This window comes from Acinonyx jubatus, chromosome F2 (assembly GCF_027475565.1).
Source record: "Acinonyx jubatus isolate Ajub_Pintada_27869175 chromosome F2, VMU_Ajub_asm_v1.0, whole genome shotgun sequence".
Classification (NCBI taxonomy): domain Eukaryota; kingdom Metazoa; phylum Chordata; class Mammalia; order Carnivora; family Felidae; genus Acinonyx; species Acinonyx jubatus.
Window position 1 is genome coordinate 57,280,103 of NC_069394.1, and position 8,436 is coordinate 57,288,538.

General features: G+C 35.9%; 1 long non-coding RNA gene across 1 annotated transcript; it reads right to left on the reverse strand.

Moving 5' to 3' along the window:
• Positions 1 to 256: 256 nt before the first annotated feature.
• On the reverse strand, positions 257 to 7,900 carry LOC128312804 (uncharacterized). The gene is made up of 3 exons (XR_008292562.1): positions 7,254 to 7,900; positions 1,503 to 1,674; positions 257 to 1,004 (listed from the first exon to the last, which is right to left on the reverse strand). It is a non-coding gene; the product is annotated as an uncharacterized LOC128312804 (long non-coding RNA).
• Positions 7,901 to 8,436: the final 536 nt, after the last annotated feature.

The following is an 8,436-nucleotide window of genomic DNA, read 5'->3' on the forward strand; positions in this document are numbered from 1 at the left end:
AAATGTTAAAAAAAAAAAGGGGGGCGCCTGCGTGGCTCAGTCTATTAAGCATCCAACTTCACTCAGATCATGATCTCACAGTTTGTGAGTTCAAGCTTTGCGTCACGCTCTGTGCTAACGGCTCAGAGCCTGGAGCCTGCTTTGGATTCTGTGTCTCCCTGTCTCTCTTCTCTTCCCAAAATATGTTCTGTCTCTGCTTCTCTCTCTTAAGAATATATAAACATTTAAAAAAAAGGAAGAAGAAGGTTAAGAAGGTTTTTATTATGAAGGTGTGTTAGATTGTGTAAATCTTTGTATTGACCGATATGATTATATGATTTTTCTTCTCTAGCCTTTCGATATGTCGGATTATATTGATTGATTGTCAAATGTTGAACCAGTCTTATATATTTGGAACAAATCCCCCTTAGTCATGGTGTATAATTCTTTTTACACATTGTTGGATTGTGACCCTTTTGGTTGAATATTCCATAATGGCTGCTGTGTTCTTAGGTAATGGTGTCTTGCACCTTTACTTCATAAAGTATTCCAGGCAACACACTGAGTTGAAAGTTCAAAAAGAAAGTTGTATTTATTTGAAGGATGTCCATGAACATTAGGAACAGCTGGAGAAAATTTACATACATGAGAAAGGTTGACAAAAAGTAATCAAAGATGGTAACAATGACAAATTGTTAGGCACAAGGATTCAGACGGTAAGAAGAAAAAAATAAAACCTCATAGTGAGAATATAAAGAATGCGAGTCAACTTTTGGGTAAACATAAATGTGACTGGACTGGAAAAGTTTATCTCAACTCAGTGATTAACACCAGTATGCCAAGTTCACAATTTCTCTCCTAAGACTCACTTAGTCCTTTTCACTTTTATTCTTTACAAAAGCGTACATTTAAGGAAGAGAATGCAAATGTTTTTATAAAATCCATTTGACTTGAGTAACTGCTTTTCTGCAGGTCTTGCTTGACATTTCTTTTCAGCAGTCTTCCTTTAGAGGAGGTGAGGGCTTCTTCTTTAAGAAAAGATAAGATGACACAAATAGAGCTATTCGAACTTATTTTTCCCATCTCATCATTTCATGACGATTTAAAAAAGAGTCATATTACATTTCCTTCTTTTGCAGTTTTGATTAGGATGATGATGGTGATGATGATGGTGATCCTTATTTTCTCACTTCCCCAACCATCGGTATATTACATACTATCACAATTTGTTAACTGTGGCCTAATGTTTCACTTGTACTTATCCCTAAGAAATAAAATGCTTTACTTCTGGTTTTAACTCTGACATATAAAAAGCTTAGAAATCGTCACTCTGTCTTCACAACAAGAAAAAACTGAACAAACTGAAAATCAACAACTTTTCTGACACCCACCAGAGAACTGAGGTTGGAAGGCAAACTATCACCCAATCTAGAGAGATAGACAAGTTCAGAGTCATAGCCAAGATATACTTATCTAGATCAGAAGCCACCCACCAGAAACATAAAGTACTAGGAGTACTTAACTGGTAATTTTAATGAATTTCTGGAAACCATAGAGTAGCATCAAAGTTAGAAACTCCTTGAAGCCATGGTCTTGGGGGCTCCCCACACTTTGCGGGGTTTCTTCATTCAGACAACATACCATCTAGGAAAAAGGGATTCCTTGTGAAGGTCCAAAATCAGTGTTCTTGTTGCTCTGGAAGAAGAAGGTGAGAAGTAATCACTGCAAAATATGACCAGCACATTCTTTATAATAAATGCGTACACCTAGAATAAAAGCCTTTGCCCGCCTGGAGGAATATCATTTTTTTCAGCTCTATCCCCCCTCTCACTTCCTTCTTGATCTGAGGGAGATAAAAAAGCTACCACAATGGAAAAACACTTCTGTAGGTCACAGTGCAGAGAAAAAAGAGCACAAAAAGAGTGTGATTTCATCAGAAGAGCATACAAAACTTCCCCTTTCACACATAACCACTACATAAACAGGACTCCAGTATGAAAATAATGGATTTACATCTGAAAGAAACCTAAATGCAAATTCTCTCTGAAGCGGAGTACTCAGAGAAGACAAGAGGGGAGTCAGAAAAGACACTAGAGACTTTGGCACCTATAGCTACAGTAAAAGACTTTGGCACCTATAGCTACAGCACAGCCCAACTCCTAACCAGATGGAAAGAATCCTCACGTTAACAGCCTATTAAACTCAGTTCCTAATACCTGATACAAAATGTTCATCTTTTGGGGTGCCTGGGAGGCTCAGGTGGTTAAGCATCTGACTTCAGCTTAGGTCATGATACCGCAGTTTGTGGGTTCAAGCCCCATGTCAGGCTATGTGCTGACAGCTCAGAGCCTGGAGCCTGCTTTGGATTCTATGTCTCCCTCTCTCTCTCTCTCTGTCCATACTGCCACTCAAAAATAGACATTACAAATTTTTTTTAAAAATGTTCATCTTTCAATAAAAAAGTCCAAGTAATGGGGCACTGGGGTGGCTCAGTCGGTTAAGCCTCTGACTTCTGCTCAGGTCATGATCTTGTGGCTTGTGAGTTTGAGCCCTGGATCAAGCTCTGGGCTGACAGTTCAGAGTCTGGACCCTGCTTCAGATTCTGTGTCTCACTCTCTCTGACCCTCCCCTGCTCATGCTCATGCTCTGTCTCTCTCAAAACTAAATAAATATTACAAATATTTTTTTAATAAATTAAAAAAAATCCAAGTCATACCAAATATAAATAAGAAAGGAAGGAAGGAAGGAACAAAGAAAGGAAGGAACAAAGGAAGAAAATAGTCCAACAAGACAAAAAAAGTAGTATAACCAGACTCAGATGATACTCAGACTCATTATGACCCAGATGATAAAATTGTTAGACAGAGTTTAAAATAACTGATTAGGTATGACTGGGTAGCTCAGTTGTTTAAGCATCTGACTCTTGATTTTGGCTCAAGTCAAGATCTCACAGTCATGAGATTGAGCCCCATATCAGTCTTGCTCTGGTCATAGTCTGCTTAAGATTCTCTGTTTCTCTCTGCCCCTCACCTCAAAAATAAAATAAAATAAAATAAAATAAAATAAAATAAAATAAAATAAAATAAAATAACTGATTAATGTACTAAAGTGTCTAAGGAAAAAAGTAGAAAACATATTAGAACAGATTGGTAATGAAAGCAGAAAGGTGGAAATTCTAAGAAAAGGAAATGTTTAAAATAAAAAACACTGCAACAAGAATGAAGTATGCCTACAGACTAGACACAAATAAAAGAAAAATCAATGAGCTTGAATACAGATCATAGAAACTTCAGAAATAAAAATGAATTGAAGAAAAATAAAAAGAATGAGCATAACAGAATATTCAAGAACTGAAGAACAATTTCAAATGGTGTAACATACATGTAATCAGAAGAAATAAGAATGGAGCAGAAGAAATATTTGAAATAATAATGGCATAGAACTTTCCAAAATTAATGGCAGACACACAAGCAGAAATCCAGGAAGTTTAGAGATAATCTAGTAGGATAAATACCACAAATATTGCACAAGACATATCATATTCAAACTACAGAAAATCAAAGACAAAAGAAAACCTTGAAAGAATCCGGAGGGAATGAAAAAAACTTTAGCTATAAAATAACAAAACTGAGAATTCCAGGGGCATCTGGGTGGTTCAGTCAGTTAAGCATCCAACTTCAGTTCAGGTCATGATCTCAGGGTTTGAGGGTTCGAGCCCTGTGTCAGGCTCTGTGCTGACTCCAGGCTCAGAGTCTGGAGCCTGCTTTAGAATCTGTGTCTCCCTCTCTTTCTGCCTCTCCCTCACTCATGCTCTGTCTCTCTCTCTCTCTCAAAAATAAATAAACATTAAAATAAATTTTTATTTTTAAAAATGAGAATTACAGTGAACTTCTTGCCAGAAACCATGCAAGCGACAAGAGAATGGACTAAAATATTTAAAATATTCAAAGAAAAAAAAAGTCCAACAACCTATAATTATATACCCAGAAAACTCATTCTAAAAAGTGAAGGAAAAATAAAACTTTTCTCTGACAACCAAAATTGAAGAAATTCATTACCTCCAGACGTCCTTGCAAAATGTTAAAAGAAATTCTTCGGGGAAAAGAAAAATGATATAAGTCAAATCTCACATCTACATAAAGAAAGAGACACTTATATAAATCTCCACATAACAACAAAAATGCACCATCTTCTCAAGCTCCCATGAGGCATTTTCACCAACATAGACCACATTCTGAATGACAAAACTCACTTAAAGAAATGTATAAGAATAAAAATCATACAAAAATGTTTTCATATCATAATGAAATTAAATTAGACATCAACAATAGAATGATAACTTGGAAATCCCCAAATATTTGGAAATTAGTCCACATACTTCTAGATAACACAAGTCAAGCAAGAAGTTTCAAGAGGAACCAAAATATTTCAATGGAAATGAAAATATATCAAACTATGTATAACGAGGGAAAAACAGGGTTTTGACAGAACTTTATGGTATTAAGTGCATATATTAGAAGAGAAGAGGGATCTAAAAACATATAACCTAAACCTCCTCATTAAGAAACTAGTGAAAAAAAGAAATTTAAGACTAAAACAAGCAGAAGACAATAAATAATAAAAATTAAAGCAGAAATCAACACAATTGAAAACACACAGTACTAACAACAAAAAGAGAAAATCAACAAAACCAAGATCTGCTTGTATGAAATAATGAATGAAATCAATAAATGCATAGATAGGCTAAGAAAAAAAGAGAAGACACAAAGTAGCAAAATCAGAAAGGAAATAATTCATTGGTACTGATCTACTGATCCCATGAATATTAAAGGGACAATAAATGACTCTCTTAAAATCTCATATTAGAGTTGCTAAAATTAGATGAAAAAATGCTGGTGAGAATGTAGAACAACAGGAAATCTCATTCATTGCTGTTGAAAATTAAAAATGGTGCATATTTTTTAAAAAGGGGGAGGTGCCCGGGTGGCTCAGTCAGTTAAGTATCCGGTTCCTGATTTCCCCTCAGGTCATGATCTCATGGTTCATGGGATCCAGCCCCACAATGGGCTGCCTCTGACAGGGCGGAGTTTGCTTGGGATTCTCTCTCCCTCTGCCCCTTTCCTCCTCAGAATAAATAATTAAACATTAAAAAAAAAAATACAGCTGGCACATCTCCTTTGAAAGTTTGGCAATTTATCAGTGATAAAAAGAAATGATCTGGCATGACACAAAAACACATGGGTGAATCTTAAGTATACTTTGCTAAGTGAAAGAAGCCAGTGTAAAAGTCTATATATCATATGATATTCTGTAAAAGACAAAATTACAGAGATGGTAAAAAATCAGTGGTTATTAGGACTTTAGGGGAGAAAGAAAAGGTTAAATAGGTAAAACACAAATGTTTTTTAGGGTGGTGAAACGATTTTTTATGATACTGTAATGGTAAATACATGACTATGAATTTGCCAAAAAACATAGAACTTTTCCACACAGAGTGAGCTTTAATGTATGCAAGTTTAAATAAATATCATTTCGGATATCAGGAGTTCGCAGGATGGAACAAGAATTGACAAACAATATAACTGTATCACAAATACGTGAAAAAAACCTCACTGAAATTCAGGATGGAATAAGGGGTGAGCGGGGGAAAGTGCTAGACAAAGTCAGTTTGGAATTCATTGGAGACTGTAAGATTAAAGGTAAAGGCAACTTTACTAATCACTGTACTCTTAGTTAATAAAGTTGTTACCCACAGGACTATGTGGCCACCATCCTATTGCTGTCACATGTCAGTATCAAACTGAACAATCAATAAATGTAGGTTAATTATGGGAGGCAAATGAGTCACTGTTGGATTGATAGATTACATATAAGCAAATGCTATATGAGGCTAGAACGATCCATGTTTAAGGGACTAGAGTTGTAGTCATCAGTATTAACTCATGTTTTGTTTAATATGCATATAGATGGCTACATATAGAAATACTTATGGATATGTGAATTTGCAGGAGTTGGTAGACACATATATATTTCCCTTTGCATTGCCAGCTGAGTCTGATTAGAAACAAATCTAGACGATAATAACACACCTAGTAATGAACACACCTAGTACCCAGATACTGTTTTTTACTACTATTCTTCAGTGGAAAACAAACAAAACGAAACAAGATTCCTTGGAGAAACTCTAGAATGGGACGAGAAATAATACAAGATGAGCCTGGAGCACTTGTAGTGTCAGAAACTAAGGAAGTATAAACACATACATGTACACGAAATGATCGAAATTTGTCAAAGGGATGCTGGAGTCAACTGAAAGAGCTATCAGTGGCCAAAACCAGAGAAATTTGAACAAGAAAATAAATGAAATCATATTGGATTATAATCCTAGCTATAATATAAATCTCTAACTTCTATAAACAATTGAGCAAATAAATAAATGAAGGAGAATAGGCAAATCTCACATACAGAATTCTAATTTATGTACACACTCTGCTCTAAAGGAGATTGAAGCATAACCCCCCACTCCAGAAGTGTGGGCTAGCCATAGTGATTTCCTCCCAAAAGGACTGATTTGAGAAAGAAAAAACCATGACTTTACAATGGAGAAACCTGAGAAACATTATCTCAGTCAGGTGATCAAGATTAATATCCTCAGTGCTAAGTCAGATTGACAGTATGTTCCTTGGTATGATGATAGTAGGCACACTGAAGTGATAAAAATGACACTTTACTTCTGTGGACTTCCTTACAGGAACACGTAACGTTCGTCTAATTATGAGGAAAATATCAGACAGATCTCGATGGAAGGACATTCAACAAAATACCTGGCCAGTACTCCTCAGAACTGTCAAGGTCATCAAAAACAAGGTAAGTCTGAGAAACTATCAGAGGCAAGAGCTGCCTAAGGAGACATGAGGACTAAATGCAGTGTGGTATCCTGAATGGGATCGTGTTGTTGTTGTTGTTGCTTTAGCTTTAGTGTTTTTGTGTGCATGTGTGTGTTTTTTTCTTTTCAAATGTCAATGTGATCTTAGGACAAAAAGAGACTCAGGTAAAAATCAAGGAAATCTGAATTAAGCATGGGCTTTTGTTAATAATAACGTATCTATATTGGTTCATTAGTTGAACAAATGAACCCTCATGTTAGATGATGATAATAGGGGAAACTGGGTATGGGGAATATGGGAAATCTCTTTTACCTTCATACTCTTTCTGTAACTCTAAAGCGTTTGTAAAATAAAGACTTTATTTCAAAAATATATTTGATTTTATACCTTCCTTAAATCACTTTTTAACATATCCAAAAGAGTTCAGACAAATGTAAGTGAAGGAAAATTTCCACTTTTCACTGGGAGTCAATTCTTCTGGAACCTCTGTTTCTGCACCTCTTGTCAACAGGGAACTGGTTTTCCTTTATTCCACACTATCTTTTCAAGGATGTTTGTATAAGGAACAGTTTTTGAAGATTGGAGATAGTGTCTGCCTCCTGAGAAAAGTGCAGGCAAGTGTATTACTCACTTTTAAAGCTTTGGCCTAAACTCAGAATTATTTTGTAACCTAACCTACTGTGCATGCAGGTCTTAATCTGATCCCATTGACATTGCCTAGTGTGATTTCAAGGCAAGGGGTTCGGAAGCAATGGTTCTGATGCTCATACTGCTCGCTGGACCGTGAGTGAGAATGTCATTTGGCTCTGACCCAATGATCGCATGTCTACCATCAGCCTTTCTAAAACGGTAGCAGTTTAATTTGTTAGCTTTCAAGTGGGACAAAATCTCAAACTCTTCACAGTTCTTAATGATCTTTATATCTGAATATGACCGTGCAATTGTTTTCACTTGTGAGTAAACTCCAAAATGTGTAGGAATTTTATCTTTAATGTTTATTCTGGCTGGAACTTTCTGCTAAATATAAACGTTTTCCCTTTTCCTTACTGTTTTCCATCTCATTTTACTTTTTATTTTTATCACAAATTCATCAATCCACTCCTGTGAACTATTTTATATATGCATTATTCCCCCCTGTGATCATCAAAATAAACAGAAGAGGCATTAGCCTCTTACACACCAATTTAAACAGATTTCTTAAATTCTTTGCTAGTTGGTAAATAGCTTTTCTCCCAAAACTTTTCTCCCCAATCTATTCCCACTGCTCCTGATACTCTGGTACCTTGCCGAGATTCACATACCCTATTGCAGGAACTAAAGGGTTAACGTTTCTTCCAGCCCAAGATCAGGGAATGGTTTGAGGAACTACTGGCCTCCTGTGTCCATAAGTTCAAATTCTTGAAAAATAATAGTTAAATTTTTAAGATAACAACCGATAATATCCACATTGTATTGGCAATGAGTCTGAGGATCAGAAAGGTAGGTAACTTACACAAAGTTGCTTGGCATATATATTCTGAGGCCAGGAGTTAAATGGATAACTGGTTGACTCAAAAGACTTCAAAAGACT